Below are 16,285 nucleotides of genomic sequence, written 5' to 3'. Positions count from 1 at the left end.
GGAACGTTTCATGCAAAATGGGCATGATAAAGGACCAAAATGACAAGGACCTAACAGAGGCAGAAGAGATTAAGAAGAGGTGGCAAAATTACACAGAAGAACTATACAAGAACAAGCTTAACATCCCTGATAACCACAATGGGGTGGTCACTGACCTCAAGCCAGATATCCTGGAATGTGAAGTCAAATGGGCCTTAGGAAATCAGAGCAACAACAAAGCTAGTGGAGGAGACAGTATTCCAGCTGAGCTATTCAAAATCTTAAAAGACGATGCAGTAAAAGTGCTACACTCAATTTGCCAGCAAATTTGGAAAACTCAACAGTGGCCACAGTTTGCCAGTTTACATTCACCAGTTTACATTCCAATTCCAAAGAAAGGCAATGCCAAAGAATGTGTCGAGTAGCAAATCTCCTTGACACACATGTGATGAACCTGATGGCAAGAACCTTACCTATGCAGGGAAGGGGTGTTCAAGAATACATCCGGATTCAGCAACAAAGCACGCTGGAGGGGGGTGCGCGTATAGGAAACACATTGATGGTGATAGGTGATGGATGGTATAGGAAAGAGGAAACCAAGGGGGGGGAAACCCAGGCAATCGGAAGCAAAAGCAGTGATGACAGCTGATGACATCATTCACCGGCATTCTCAGCCTTCGAATGGGAGGGGCGGGAGCTGGCGGTATATTCAAAGATGCTACAGCTGTATTTATTTATTTATTTATTTATTTATTTATTTATTTATTTATTATTTATTTATTTATTTATTTATTTATTTTGATTTTTATACCACCCTTCTCCAGCAGGACTCAGGGCGGTGAACAGCCAAGGTAAAAACATAGCATACAAAATTTAAAACAATTTAAAAAGATATTAAATAGTTTCGGCCCACAATTTAAATTTAAATGAGCTGTAAACTCATTTACAACGCCTATAAAACTGCAGCAACTGAGCAGCCAGCTAACTCTGTCTTTGAGCTGAAGTCACAGCGCCAGCGTTTTCTGTAAGACCGTCGTGTTAACCGAGATTAAACCCTGGGTTGTATTAGCCAATTCCGTGTGTGTGTTGTGCTTTACCCAGCTTCGGACAGACGGTTCCTGGAACGCTGAGAGAAAGACGGAGTTCCTCGTGATTTCTTTGCTCTCCATTGGGGCAGAACGATGACAGGCAGCTGATAGGAGCAATGGCAGAAGGGGCAACGGACGGAGCGTCTATGCCGGATTTGGAGGTGCTGGAGGGAGCTGAGAAGACAGAGGAAGGTGTGGAAGGGACGGTGGAGTGTGAATTGCTGGTAGTTCACCCTAAACAGCGAGTGGCTCAAGCAGAAGAGAAGAAAGGGGCCCAGGACTCTTTGGGAGGAGAAAACACTCCCACCTCTTATGGACATTGGTGGCACAGCTCTGCCTTACTTGGGAAACAGGGTTTACGAGCACCAACCCCTCCCCCCTTGGGGGTGCAGTGTCAAGGCTGGAGGGAGAGACAGTGGGGAGATGAAGAGGAGGGAGATTGGAGTTATTCTGCTGGTCCTGGAGCTACCACGATGGATATATTAAGGGATAGATTCGGAGAAGCTAGTTTTAGAGACGCTCCCTCCTGGCAACCATGGGCACCTGGAGCAGACACAGGGGCATGGCAAGGAGTGGGAAGTGGTTCATCAATGGGAGGCCCTTCCAAAACCAGATTCCGTCTCGCTAGCCCCAAATTGAGATTAGACCAGGCAAGATATCGCACCAGGGGAGAGGAGTCTGTAAACCCTGAATCAACATCTTCGCTGGGGGGAGCAATGAGAAGTGGGGCTCACCCTCAGGGACAAATCCAACGTGAGAGGGAGGGGGACCCAATAGGTAGGTCCCGGACTGGAACGGGTAGGAGAGCCCATGATGGTGATGGAACCGTTCGAGGCAGAGATCAAGGACCAATGTGGGTGCCAGGCATGTGGCCACCACAGCTACCATGGGCCCCACCCCGGCTGCAAGCTACTTTTGATGGGAACTCTGAACATGTAGCCCTTTTTCTCAGTCAGGTGATAAGTTATATGGACACCTATGGGCATTTTTACCCCTCTCAATGGGCAATAGTAGTAGCTGTTACTACAGTCTTGACGGGTGAAGCAGCAGACTGGGTGGCTGGCTTGCATAATAAACACACTAGGGAGTTAGCTGACCTTGGGCCTTTCTTGGAGGCCCTTCATAGATGGTTTGAAGATGACGCCTGTGCCCAGGCTGCTACCAAGGGGGAGTTGATGTCGTTGAGACAAAGGGGCCGTGCAGTGAAGGACTACGTACAGGAGTTCCGCAAAATAGCTGGACAATTGAGAGGCTGGCCTGAACGCATGTTAGTACATCAGTTCCACATGGGCCTCAATAGGGAAATATGGCAAGCCTGTGTGTACTGAGGATTGAGGACCAGCTTAGCGGAATGGTATAGGTCTGCAGTAGAGCTTGACATCGGCTTGAAAGAGTTTCGTCCCAACATGGAAAAGCCAAGTCAACCCCGTAGACTGCTGGAGAGACCACCAGCAGGGCAGCGGGTGGGTAGACCCTACATACCGACGAATATCAAGCCAGCAATCAATCAACAACGCACATTTCGCTGTTTTCGATGTGATCAGGAGGGTCATCGAGCAGTGGACTGTCCCCTTCCCCCCATTCGGGTGTCAACCCCGCAAGCAGCAGTGCCAGGGAGACGACCAAAGCCACAAGCACAAGTGACCCAGGAAAGGTCTCGAATAGCTGCCCAATCGCATTGAGCCGGAGGTACGTGAGGGAGGCAGTTATTGTTCCAGACCAGCTCGATTACCAACCCAGATGGAAGCTGTAGAGGAAGAAGAGGAGGCACAAGACCCTATGGTATGTGCTCCCATATGTCCTTTCATAATCCCGATGACGTTAAAAAATACCCAAACGGGTAAGGAGGTACAACAGGGAGCATTAATAGACACCGGGTGTACACGTTGTTTGTTAAGGCGGTCGATAGCAGATAACCTGGGTCTTCGTATTGTTCAGTTGCGAAAGCCCATAGTGTTTGAACAAATGGACGGCTCAATACTAGGAGGACAGCCAGCCACCCATGTCACTGAACCAGTACGACTTGAATTCAGACAACATTGGGAATTAATATGGTTTGTAGTGGTTGGGGCCATGATTGAGCCCCTCATTTTGGGACTCTCCTGGCTGGATAAATGGAAACCCACTATTTGGTGGGAGGATGGGTATCGTAAAGTAAGGATTGCAGTGGGTCCTGAACACTTGGAGAGTACTCATGGAGCGGTTGGGAAGGAAATGCCTCTGCCACTTCCAGTAGGGGTTCCAGATATATACAGGGATTTGGTGCAAGTATTCAGTGAGAAGGAGTGTGAGTCCCTTCCACCTCATCACAACACTGATTGTGCCATAGAATTAAAACCGGGTGCCAGGCTTCCAAAGCCACATATGTATTCAATGGCCCCTCATGAACTGAAAGAGTTAAGAAGCTATATTGATAAAAACCTAGCCAGAGGGTTTATTAAACCCAGTAGGTCTCATATGGCGGCACCAGTATTATTCAAGGAAAAGAAAGATGGTGGGTTGTGATTATGCATTGATTTTAGAGACTTGAATGCTGTTTGCATGGAGCCGCTATATCCGTTACCACTCATGACCGATTTGATGGCGGCCTTAGTAACTGGTAAGATTTTTACCAAACTAGACCTAAGAGAGGCATATTACAGGGTCCGTATCCGTGAAGGTGATGAGTGGAAGACCACCTTTAACTGTCCTCTCGGCAGTTATATGTTTCAGGTGATGCCGTTCGGTCTGCAGGGCGCCCCTGCTGTTTTTATGCAGCTTATCAACAAAGTGCTCCATGACCATTTGTATCGGGGCATTCTTGTTTATTTAGATGATATCTTAATTTATTCTAATACGATGGAGGAATACATACACCTAGTAAGACAAGTCCTGACTAAATTATTGAGGGCTCGACTGTTTGTGAAACTGTCAAAATGCGAGTTTCACAAAAGAGAAATCGATTATTTGGGCTTTAGGATTACAGGTAAAGGTATAGAAATGGATCCCAACAAGGTTAGAGCAGTGTTGGAGTGGCAGGCACCGAATACCCAGAAGCAGTTACAAAGCTTTCTGGGTTTTGCCAATTTTTACAGGCAATTTATTCCATCTTTTGCCCAAATAGCTTTACCTCTGACTGATCTTTTGCGAACCAAACATTCCAAACCAGGAAAACCAAACCAAAGCAGATCATAGAATGGATACAGGCCTGTCAAATAGCATTCGAACAGTTAAGTTTAGTTTAGTTTAGTTTAGTTTATTTGATTTATATACCACCCTACTCCTGAAGGACTCAGGGTGGTGAACAGCCACAAGATAAAAACACATAAATACAAAATTTAAAAAACAGAATAAAACCGAATTAAACAATTTGGCCAAAGACAGATTTAAAACACCCCAATAAATTAAGAACGAATTAAAATTTGTGTATTAAAAAGGGAAAAAGGGAAAAATTAGGCCAGGCCAGCCTGATGGAATAAAAAGGTCTTGAGAGCACGGTGGAAGGTGCATAGATCTGGGATCCTCCGTATCTCCGGGGGGAGCTCATTCCAGATAGTAGGTGCCCCCACAGAGAAGGCTCAAACTCATTTATAATGCCTATAAAACCGCAGCAACTGAGCAGCCAGCTAACTCCGTCTTTGAGCTGAAGTCATGGCACCAGCGTTTTCTGTAAGACCGTCATGTTAACCGAGATTAAACCCTGGGTTGTATTAGCCAATTCCGTGTGTGTGTTGTGCTTTACCCAGCTTCGGACAGACGGTTCCTGGAACGCTGAGAGAATGTTCAAACTATCACACCATTGCACTCATTTCACATGCTAGTAAGGTTATGCTTAAAATCCTACAAGCTCGGCTCCAGCAGTATGTGGCTCGAGAACTACCAGAAGTACAGGCAGGATTTCGAAGAGACAGAGGAACTGGAGATCAAATTGCCAACATACGCTGGATCATGGAGAAAGCTAGGGAGTTCCAGAAAAACATCTACTTCTGCTTCATTGACTATGCTAAATCCTTTGATTGTGTGGACCACAACAAATTGTGGCAAGCTCTTAAAGAGATGGGAGTACCAGACCGTCTTATTTGTCTTTTGAGAAACCTATATGCGGGTCAAGAAGCAACAGTGAGAACTGGACACGGAACCCCTGATTGGTTCAAAATTGGGAAAGGAGTCTGGCAAGGCTGTATACTGTCACCCTGCCTATTTAACTTATATGCAGAGTACATCATGAGAAAGGCGGGGCTAGATGAATCAAAAGTTGGAGTTAAGATTGCCGGGAGACATATCAACAACCTCAGATATGCAGATGATACCACTGTAATAGCAGAAAGCGAAGAGGAACTAAAGAGCCTCTTGATGCAGGTGAAGAAGGAGAGTGCAAAAGTTGGCTTGAAACTCAACATTAAGAAAACTAAGATCATGGCGTCCAGCCCTATCAATTCCTGGCAAATAGATGGGGAAGAAATGGAGGTAGTGGCAGAATTTATTTTCCTGGGCTCCAAGATCACCGCAGATGGGGACTGCAGTCAAGAAATTAAAAGAAGCTTGCTCCTGGGGAGGAAAGCTATGGCAAATCTAGACAGCATACTAAAAAGCAGAGACATCACCCTGCCAACAAAAATGTGTATAGTCAAGGCTATGGTTTTTCCAGTTGCAATGTATGGCTGTGAAAGTTGGACCATAAGAAAGGCTGAGCGCCAAAGAATTGAGGCCTTTGAACTATGGTGCTGGAGAAGACTCCTGTGAGTCCCTTGGACTGCAAGGCGATCAAACCGGTCAGTCCTAAAGGAGATCAACCCTGACTGCTCTTTAGAAGGCCAGATCCTGAAGATGAAACTCAAATATTTTGGCTATCTAATGAGAAGGAAGGATTCAAAAGAAAATTTTGATTTCGAACCAAAAGCCTTTCTCCTGGGAATTTTGAAAACTGAATATGCAAAAAAGAAAAAGTATTTAATTATACATATTCTGACAGCCGCTAGAATTTCCTTTGCCCAGTATTGGAAAGAAAAACAAATACCACCTCAAGAACATGTTATTGGAAAAATATTGGAGTGCGCCGAAATGAACAAATTGACTTCAGAAATTAATGACAGAGAAGATTCGGAATTTTATAGCGTGTGGGACATGTGGTACGAATGGATGGGGAAAAGAAATAAAGAAGGAAATAGAGATTAAATATTAATTAATTAACAAAATCCATATGAATAGTATTACATTTAGTCTTAGAGATTTGAGCACTATTATCTTTAAGTGTTTTGAAATTAAATCTAGCTTTAAGAAACAATATCAAATAAAAGACAAGTAATAATGCATGTAGATGTATATATGTATATAATTGCACCAATGAACCGAAAATGTACCGAATGTATCACTATATGTTATAATAAAAATCAAATTAAAAAAAAAAAAGAGAAGGAAGGACTCACTGGAGTCCTAGCTAATGCTGGGAAAGATTGAGGGCAAAAGAAGAAGGGGACGACAGAGAATGAGGTGGCTGGATGGAGTCACTGAAGCAGTAGGTGTGAGCTTAAATGGACTCCAGAGGATGGTAGAGGACAGGAAGGCCTGGAGGAACATTGTCCATGGGGTTGCGATGGGTCGGACACGACTTCGCAACTAACAAGAAACTTAAATAAGAATAAAAGTAGTACACAAAACAATAAGAGTTACACAAATACTTACATAAGAGCAATAAAAGTGTTGTCTTCAACGTCACTTCTTTGCACCAATGATAATAATGACCTACAAAAAGAAGATATACCATGATATACAAATTTAAGCATTTAATACTTAAATAAGAATAAATGAAGTACACAAAACAATAAGAGGTACACAAATACTTACATAAAAGTGTTAGTAGTCTTTAACTTTAAGATGTTTCCACATCGTTTTTTCAGTGGCACTCTCCTCACTTCCACTTTTCTTGATCTTGATTCTTGGATCATTGGCTGTGTGATGGTGTGCTCTTAACCACTTTTTCACTGCAAGAATAGGGTCCCATTTTGTAAGAGGTAGGCCAGTAACATTGATAGTCATCAGGTTGGTTAAATTAGAAACGGTTAGGCGACTTCTGCTCTCTGAACACATGATGCTCATTTTCGAAAAACCCCTTTCCGCTTCTGCAGAACTTACAGCAATTGTTCTGACAATATCTTTAGCTTGTTTAATACTGTCAGGAATTGCATAGTTCTTTGAATCTTTTAACACATTCTCCACAAAATCTCTATAGTCGTTGATGTTAATGTTGTAATTGAAAATGTCACGAAATGTGCGCAGTTGTTCTTCAGCTGCTGTCCATGGAACTACTACTTCTGCAATATCCCAGTACTCTGGCACCAAAAAATGTAGAAATTGTAATTTATTCATGGTGTCTTGCAATTGGCTACCTGTCTTTAAATGTTCACAGTCCATTAGTCTTTTCTGCAAATTTGTTATGATGCTTTCTAAAAGTCTTTCCCGATGAAGTCCAACAAATCGATGATTTTCTACAAATTTTATATTTTTGAAGGTTTCTGAAGTAATTAGTCCATCAACTTTTCTTTTTTTTCTTTTTTTAATTATAAAAAACCTTTATTGTTACAAAAAATTGGACATGGTGGAACCGTCTTGGCGATATCTCCACCATACAAAGTGTAACACACGTCTCTTATGTATTCAATATACATTACTACTTACTAATTATATACACATACTTAACCTCTTCTACACGTTTACAATTACAATTACAATTACATAATATATTACATATATTGTGTCTTGTTTCAATCTATGCATCCTTGTTCTTATTCATTCCGACTTCCACTCCTTAAGTCTAACCATTGGTAAAATCTATTCCAAATCTCATAGTACTCTGTCTCTCCTTTATTTTTCAGTTTTAGCATCAGTCTATCACATTCTGCACAGTCAAGTGTTTTCTTTGTTATTTCCCTTTCTTTAGGTATATTTCCACTCTTCCATTGTTGGGCATAAACTATTCTCACAGCTGTTATGATATGCAGTATTAAATATGTTAACCCTTTAATAAGGGTTCTTCTTTAATAATTCCTAATAGGAATATTTCTGGTTTGAGTTCCAACCTCTGTCCGGTCATTTCTTCCAACCACCTTAGAATCTTTTGCCAATATTCTTTTGCTTTTCTACATGTCCACCACATGTGGTAGTAGGTGCCCGGTATTTGGTCACATTTCCAGCATTTAGGTGATACATTTTTGTACATTTTGGCTAGCCTGGCTGGTGGTAGGTGCCACCTACAGAACATTTTATATAAGTTCTCTTTGTACGATGTGACCAGAGTTAATTTCCTGTTCTTTTCCCACAATTTTTCCCACTTTTCCAGTTCGATATTGTACCCAAAGTTCTTTGCCCATACCACCATCATCTCTTTAACACACTCTTCCTCCATTTTGTATTCTAATAAAAATTTATACATTGCTTTGATCATTTTCTCCTCTGTCCCCAATAAAAGTTTATCTAATGCTGTTAAATTTCTGTTGATGCCCCATGTTCTCATATCTTTTATATAACTTGACTGAATTTGTAAGTATGACCACCATTCTAATTCCAATCCTTGTTCTTTTAGTTGCCGTCTCGATTTTAATCCCCCCTGTTCTTTTAATATATCTTTATATGTTATAATTTTTCCCCAGTTTATAACATTTGGATATACCACTGCTTCCAGGGTGGAGAGCCAGATCAGTATTTCCCTATATTTCTGTTTTTTATTTTGTTCCATATCCCCAATAGAGCCTATCTTATATAATGTCTTTGGAAGTATTGATGTGCCTTATGTCTTTCATACCAGAGGAATGCATGCCATCCTGCTTGAATATCGTGACCTTCTACTGTTAATAGTCTTTTGTTTCTTAGGGTTATCCATTCTTTGACCCAGGTGATCGCTGCCACTTGGTAATATAGTTCCCAATCGGGCAAACCAAACCCTCCTCTTTCTTTGGCCTCCTGAAGTAGTTTCAATTTAATTCTTGATTTTTTCCCCTGCCATATAAATTTCAACACAATTTTATTCAGATTATCAGAGTACTTTCTCTCTAATTTTATAGGTATATTTTGGAATAGAAAAAATAATTTTGGCAGAACACTCATTTTGATTGTCGCTATTCTACCCATAAAGGAGGGTTGAATGGTTTTCCATCTTTCCAAGTCTGCCTTTAACTGATTTAATAATTTAATATAATTGTCCTCCTTAATCGATATGCACCTTGCCATCAAATAGATCCCTAGATACTTCACCTTTTTTGCTAATTGAATATTTATTCCCTTGGTCAAATCATCTTTCTGTTTGTTAGTCATATTCTTAGCTATCATTTTGGTTTTCTCCTTATTTACTTTTAGTCCGGCTACTTCTCTGTATTCCTCCAGTACCTCCATAAGCCTCAAACACGATTGCATTGGTTCCTCTAGAATGAAAACTAAATTGTCCGCAAAAGCTTGCAATTTATAACTTTCTCCTTTAATTTCCAATCCTTTAATCTGTGTGTCTTTTCTTATTATTCTTGTTAGTATTTCCAAAGTCAATATAAATAACGGGGATAGTGGACACCCTTGTCTTGTGCCTTTCCAGATTTTAAAATTTTGTGTCGCCTCTCCATTCACTATTACTCTGGCCTCTTGTTTGGAATATATTGTCATGAACATATTTAAAAATTTATCACCAAAATCCATATATCTTAGTTGTTGCAGCCTAAAATTCCATTTGACATTATCGAAGGCTTTTTGGGCATCTAGGAACATCAATACCGCTTGCATCTCGCTATGTATTTCATAATATTCTAGCGTATCAAGTATTATTCTCATATTGTTCCTAATTTGTCTTTTTGGCAGAAAGCCATTTTGATCCACATGTATGAACTCATTTAAAAACCTTTTCAGTCTTTCAGCTATTATTGACATAAATATTTTATAATCTGTATTCAACAACGAGATAGGCCTATAGTTTTTAATTAAAGTTAAATCAGTGTTTTCTTTCGGAATCAATGTAATATTTGCTTCTACCCATGATAGTGGAATCTTTGCATCATTTAACACTGCATTGTATATCTCAAGTAACACTTGTCCAAACGTGTCCTGTAGTTCTTTATACATTTCTACTGGCAACCCATCCAAGCCTGGTGTTTTATTATTCTTTTGTTTTTTTATTGCCTCTATTAATTCTGGCATCCTTATTTCCTCATTTAACATATTTTTTGTTTCTTCTGAAATTTTAGGCAGTGAGGCTTTCCTTAAACACTTTATTGCTTTATCTTCTGAATATCTCTCTATATCATCATACAGTTTCTTATAATATTTCTGCACTATATTCTTTTTCTGCTCATTCTGATAGCACATCTCTCCTTCCTCATTTTGCAGTTTACTCATCCATAATTTCTCTTTATGTTTCTTCAATTTATATGCTAACCACCTCCCTGGTTTATTTGCATTCTCAAAGAAATTTTGGTTAGTTTTTTTTATGTCTCTCGCCAACTCCTCCTTCTCGAGCATATTCAGTTTATGTTTAATTAAGTCCATTTGTTGCTTTAGCTCCCTTTTTTGAGGTTCCCTCTGAAACTCTGCTTCAGCTCTTCTATATTCTTCTTCTAGGTGTTTCTTTTTTTAAAAAAGTTTTTTATTAATAATTAAAAATTAAAAACATTGGACAGAGATATGACATCACTGGTCCCAAGCATCTTCCAACACTTTAAACTAATACATAATATACTAATGATAATATACTAATATATTCCTTAAACCTTATACGTTATTTAAACATAATATAATAACAATAATTTATACCTTATTTCTATACAATTATACATATCTATATATATATTGTTATGTCCGCGCAGGCGTGAGCAGAGACTTTTCTTCTGCCACGCAGGTACGGGACATATTTTAATGTTATTTGCTAAAGGCTGATAGTTTTCTTTTAAAAGGGGCTATCAGCTGGAAATTGCATGTTGGTTGTACTGAGTCATTATCTGCAAAACATTGGCGACGAAGGTGGGATTGCTGGGCCCTGAGCCAACGTAGAGATAAAAGAGGCACGTGTGAGTGGAGACTGTTTGTTTTGGAAAGAGAATGGCTAACTCACCACAGTTTGATCCTGAAACACAGACGTGGGATTCTTATCTAATCCTTTTTGACTGTATATTGGAAGCTAATGACTATACAAATATCACAATCGTAAATGAGCACTTTTTTTGAGCATTTGTGGAAAAGAAGTGTTTGAGACGGTGAGGGCCCTCATTGCGCCCCAATCCCTGCAGACAGTTCCTTGGGACATATTATTAAGCAAATTGAGTGAACATTATGCTCCTTGACCAACTTGTATTGCTAGAAGACATGCTTTTTACCATAGGGACCAGGCGGAGGGTGAGTCTATCAGCTGTTATATGGCAGCCCTCAGGAAAGCAGCTATCTATTGTGAATTTAGCAACTTAGAGGAAGCCCTTTGAGACAGATTGGTCTGTGGGGTTTGGGATGTTCGGTTACAAAGACGATTATTGGCGAAACCAACGTTAACGCTACAGACAGCAGTAGAGGAGGTGCAAGCCGCCAAATCATCGAATAGATTGACAGAAGAGATACAGAAGTCAGGCAGCCCCCTGGCAGCTAGAAGGGGGGAAACCGTCCATTGGGGAGAGGTGGAATTATGGGAGGACACTGAAGATGAGGGAAATAATCATGATGATGATGATGATAAGAAGCTTATACGTAGTCGTATTCATTTGAGAGATTATCAAGGAAATAATATCCCCATTAAGGGTAGCAGAACGTTCCACGTAGAATATAAAGACTTCTCCGGGCCACTTAAATTGGTTGTTGTTGAAGGTGCACTGCCTAACCTCCTGGGACTGGATTAGTTTGCAGCATTGGGGATCGAGATTACCGGGGTTCATAAAATCCAGGGAGAAACCATCGGAGAGTTGAGTAAAGAGTTCGCCAATGTGTTTGATGGAAAGTTGGGAGAATATAGGGGTACCCCGATATCCTTCAGTTTGGACCCCAAGGTGGCACCAATAAGAATGAAACCGAGGAGGGTGCCATTTGCACTAAAGCCCAAAGTTGACGAACAACTAGATAAATTGATTCAGCAAGGTGTACTGGAACCAGTGGACCACACCAAGTGGGAGACCCCTATCGTGACACCAGTGAAACCAGATGGGTCAGTCCGAATTTGCGCAGATTATAAATGTACGTTGAATAGGGCTCTTCAACATAATGCTTATCCGTTAGCAGTGGTGCAGCACTTGTTACATTCGTTGGGGTGTGTGTGTGTGTAAGATCTTTGCAAAGTTAGAACTTGCCCAAGCATATCAGCAGCTCCCTGTAGATGACGCCACTGCAGAAGCCCAAACAATCATAACACATCGGGGGGCGTTCCGTTGTCACTGCCTACAGTTTGGGGTGAGTGTGGCCCCAGGGTTGTTTCAAAGCCTGATGGAACGTTTGTTATATGGCATCCCTGGGGTTGTGCCCTATTTTGATGACATGCTCATCTCCACTACCAATAAAACAGAATTATTTGAATGACTACGACAAGTGCTACAAAGATTTCAAGAGGCTGGACTAAAGGTAAAGGAAGAAAAGTGTAATGTAGCAGTAAATCAACTTGAGTTCCTGGGATACCTGGTCGATGTGTCCAGATTGCACCCCACCAAGGAGAAAGTACAAGCAATACAGGCTGCGCGAACACCAAGGAATAAGATGGAACTCCAGGCCTTTTTAGGGCTCCTCAATTTCTATAGTGTGTTTTTGCAACAAAAGGCATCTGTCGCTGAACCACTACATCGACTATTGGGGAAAAAGGTGCCGTGGGTATGGGGACGCAGATAGGCAGCTGCATTTGTGGGGGTAAAAAAAATGATTTCCTCGGATAGCGTCTTAGTTCAGTTTAATGAACGTCTGCTGTTAGTCCTGACGTGTGATGCATCCCCGTTTGGAGTCAGGGGAGTTTTGAGTTTTGCCTTCCAGACAATCGTGAGGCTCCAATAGCGTTCTTTTCCAGGACATTATCATCTGCCGAGAGAAACTACAGCCAACTTGATAAAGAGGCGTTGGCTGTGGTGGCTGGAATTAAGAGATTTCATGAATATGTTTATGGAAGGAGATTTGATTTAATGACAGATCATATGCCACTTTTGGGACTAATCGCGGGGGACCGGCAAACACCACAGGTCCTGTCCCCAAGAATGACGCTTTGGACAGAGTTCTTAGCAGTATATAGTTATCGACTTATACATCGACCCAGCATAGAACTGGGCCATGCTGACGGCCTAAGCCGATGTCCGCTACCTAATCTAGTGGAGGATCCAGCACCAGCAGTATCAGTACTGCTGATTGAGACCATACTGTCCGTTCTTGTTACGGCCGCGGAAGTGGCAACCCAGTCGAGAAAAGACTGAACAATCATGCAAGTGTTAAACTGGGTGTGGAGGGGATGGCCTAAAGAGACAGGCAGTGTAGAGTTTAAGCCATTCAGGGCAAGGCAATACGAACTTTCAGTGTAGAAGGGTTGCCTATTGTGGGGGAATCAGGTAGTGATACCCTCAAGGCTAAGGAAATCATTATTAGAGACTCTACACGAAGGCCACCCCGGAATTGTAAGGATGAAGGCGTTGGCCCGTAGTTATCTGTGGTGGCCAAATATAGATAGAGATATTGCGGAGCGGGTGGCCTTGTGTCAAGCATGCCATGAATCGAGACCGGCACCTCCTGCAGCACCACCATGGGACTGGGAAAAACTGAAAAGCCCCTGGTCTAGAATACATCTCAATTTTGCAGGGCCGATAAAGGGGTTGTCCTTCCTAATTGTTGTGGATGCCTATTCCAAATGGCTGGAGGTGGCCATCATGAGGTCAACCATGATGGACGCTGTTGTGAGAGTATTAAACAAAATGTTTGCAACACATGGGTTGCTGGACGTGTTGGTATCGGACAATGGGCCGCAATTTATGGCAATGGCATTAGAAGTATTCCTAGTAAACTGAGGAATATGTCATGCCCTGGTTGTGCCATTTCACCCCGTGAGTAACGGGCAGGTGGAGCGAATGGTGCAAATGACGAAAGAGGCCTTGACTCGAATGGGTCCAGGGGACTATCAGGAGAAACTTGATAAGTATTTGTTCAACCAACATGTCACTCCCTGTGTAGCCACCAGAAAGAGCCCATCCGAACTACTTATGGGTCGCTGGCTGAGAACAAATTTAGATAGAATACACCCCGACTATTCGACAGAAACCCTCACAGACTGGGAAAGTACCAGTGGTGAAATCTAAAATTTGTTACTACTGGTTCTGTGGGCGTGGCTTGGTGGTTGTGGGGTAATGTGACGGTGGGCATGGCCAATTTTTTTTTTACTTTTAAAACCATTTTTTCTACAACCTCTTCAGCGAAGAGTGTCACTGTGTTAAGTGTTTGCCAGCTGAGCTTCCATTCTGAGCAGTACGGTAGTCTGCCAGAGAACTTATCTGTAGTAACTGAGATAAGACTGGTCTTGTGAGACATTGGACTACTGCGCATGTCTATATTCTTTTCTTTTCTAACTTCCTGATCTTCCTTTATCCGTCCCTGAGATAACTGCTGGTAAGATGTAGTTAGCTACTTTTTTACTTTTATTATTTATTTATTTATTTATTTATTTATTTATTTATTTATTTTATTAAATTTCTATACCGCCCTTCTCCCGAAGGACTCAGGGCGGTGAACAGCCATGAGATAAAACACATAAATACAAAAAATTTAAAATGAATTAAAAACGAATTAAATAATTTGGCTGAATTTAAAATACTCCATAATTTAAAACAAATTAAAACTTACATTTAAAAATTTACATTTAAAAGGGGAGAAGATTTAGGCCAGGCCAGCTTGATGGAATAGGAAAGTCTTAAGTGCGCGACGGAAGGTGCGCAGATCCGGGATCCTCCGTATCTCGTTCCAGATCGTAGGTACCCCCACAGAGAAGGCTCTCCCCCTAGGGGCCGCCAGTCGACATTCTTTGGCCGACGGCACCTGAAGGAGCCCCTCTCTATGGGAGCGTACTGGCCGGTGGGAGGCTATTGGTGGTAGCAGGCAGTCCCATAGATAACCAGGTCCTAAGCCATGGAGTGCTTTAAAGGTGATAACCAGAACCTTGAAGCGCACTCGGAAGACCACCGGAAGCCAGTGCAGCTCGCGCAGGAGAGGTGTTACATGGGAACTCCACGTTGCTCCCATAACCACCCGTGCGGCCGCACTCTGCGCCAGTTGGAGCCTCCGAGTGCACCTCAAGGGGAGCCCCATGTCGACAGCGTTACAATAGTCCAGACGAGAGGTGATGAGGGTGTGAGTGACTGTGTGTAGAGAGTCCCGATCTAGAAAGGGACGCAACTGGCGAATCAGGCGAACCTGATAAAAAATCCTCCCGGTCACGGCCGTCACATGCTCTTTTAAGGACAGCCATGAATCCAGGAGGACACCCAAGTTGTGAGCCCTTTCCGTGGGGGCCAATGATTCGCCCCAATAGTCAGCGATGGGACCAGCTGACTATATCGGGACGTCGGAAACCACAGCCACTCAGTCTTGGATGGGTTGAGCCTGAGCCTGCTTCTCCCCATCCAGATCCGTACGGCCTCCAGGCACCGGGACATCACTTCAAGGGCATCGTTGGGGTGGTCCGGGGTGGAGATGTACAGCTGGGTGTCGTCAGCATACTGATGGTACTTCACCCCAAAACCACGGATGATCTTGCCCAGCGGCTTTACATAAATGTTGAACAAAAGGGGCAAGAGGACCGACCCCTGTGGCACCCCACATATGAGGGGCCTCGGGGTCGACCTCTGCCCCCCTGTCAACACAGACTGCGACCGGTCGGAGAGAAAGGAGGAGAACAACCGTAGTACGGTGCCTCCCACCCCAAACTCTTCCAACCGGTGCAGCATGATACCATGGTCGATGGTATCAAAAGCCGCTGAGAGATCTAACAGGACCAGGACAGAGGAGCACCCCCTGTCCCGAGCCCTCCAGAGATCATCAACCAACGCGACCAATGCCGTTTCCGTGCTGTACCCAGGCCTGAAACCCGACTGGAACGTATCTAGATACGACGTTTCATCCAGGTACTGGGGAAGCTGTCGCACAACCATGCTCTCAACAACCTTCGCAACAAAGCGAAGGTTGGAGACTGGACGATAATTAGCCAATACTGCTGGGTCCAGGGAGAGCTTCTTGATGAGAGGCCTCACCACCACCTACTTCAAGGTGGCGGG

The 16,285-nt window shown here is 42.7% G+C and overlaps 1 pseudogene; it reads right to left on the bottom strand.

Annotated features, from left to right (window-relative positions):
• Positions 1–6,899: 6,899 nt before the first annotated feature.
• Positions 6,900–16,285, bottom strand: part of LOC139317665 (E3 SUMO-protein ligase KIAA1586-like) — a 51,128-nt pseudogene continuing 41,742 nt past the window's right edge.

This window comes from Pituophis catenifer, unplaced genomic scaffold (assembly GCF_029215685.1).
Source record: "Pituophis catenifer annectens isolate HBS135680 unplaced genomic scaffold, rPitCat1.0.hap2 SCAF_5, whole genome shotgun sequence".
NCBI lineage: Eukaryota > Metazoa > Chordata > Lepidosauria > Squamata > Colubridae > Pituophis > Pituophis catenifer.
This window is presented reverse-complemented; position numbering and strand designations above follow the sequence as displayed.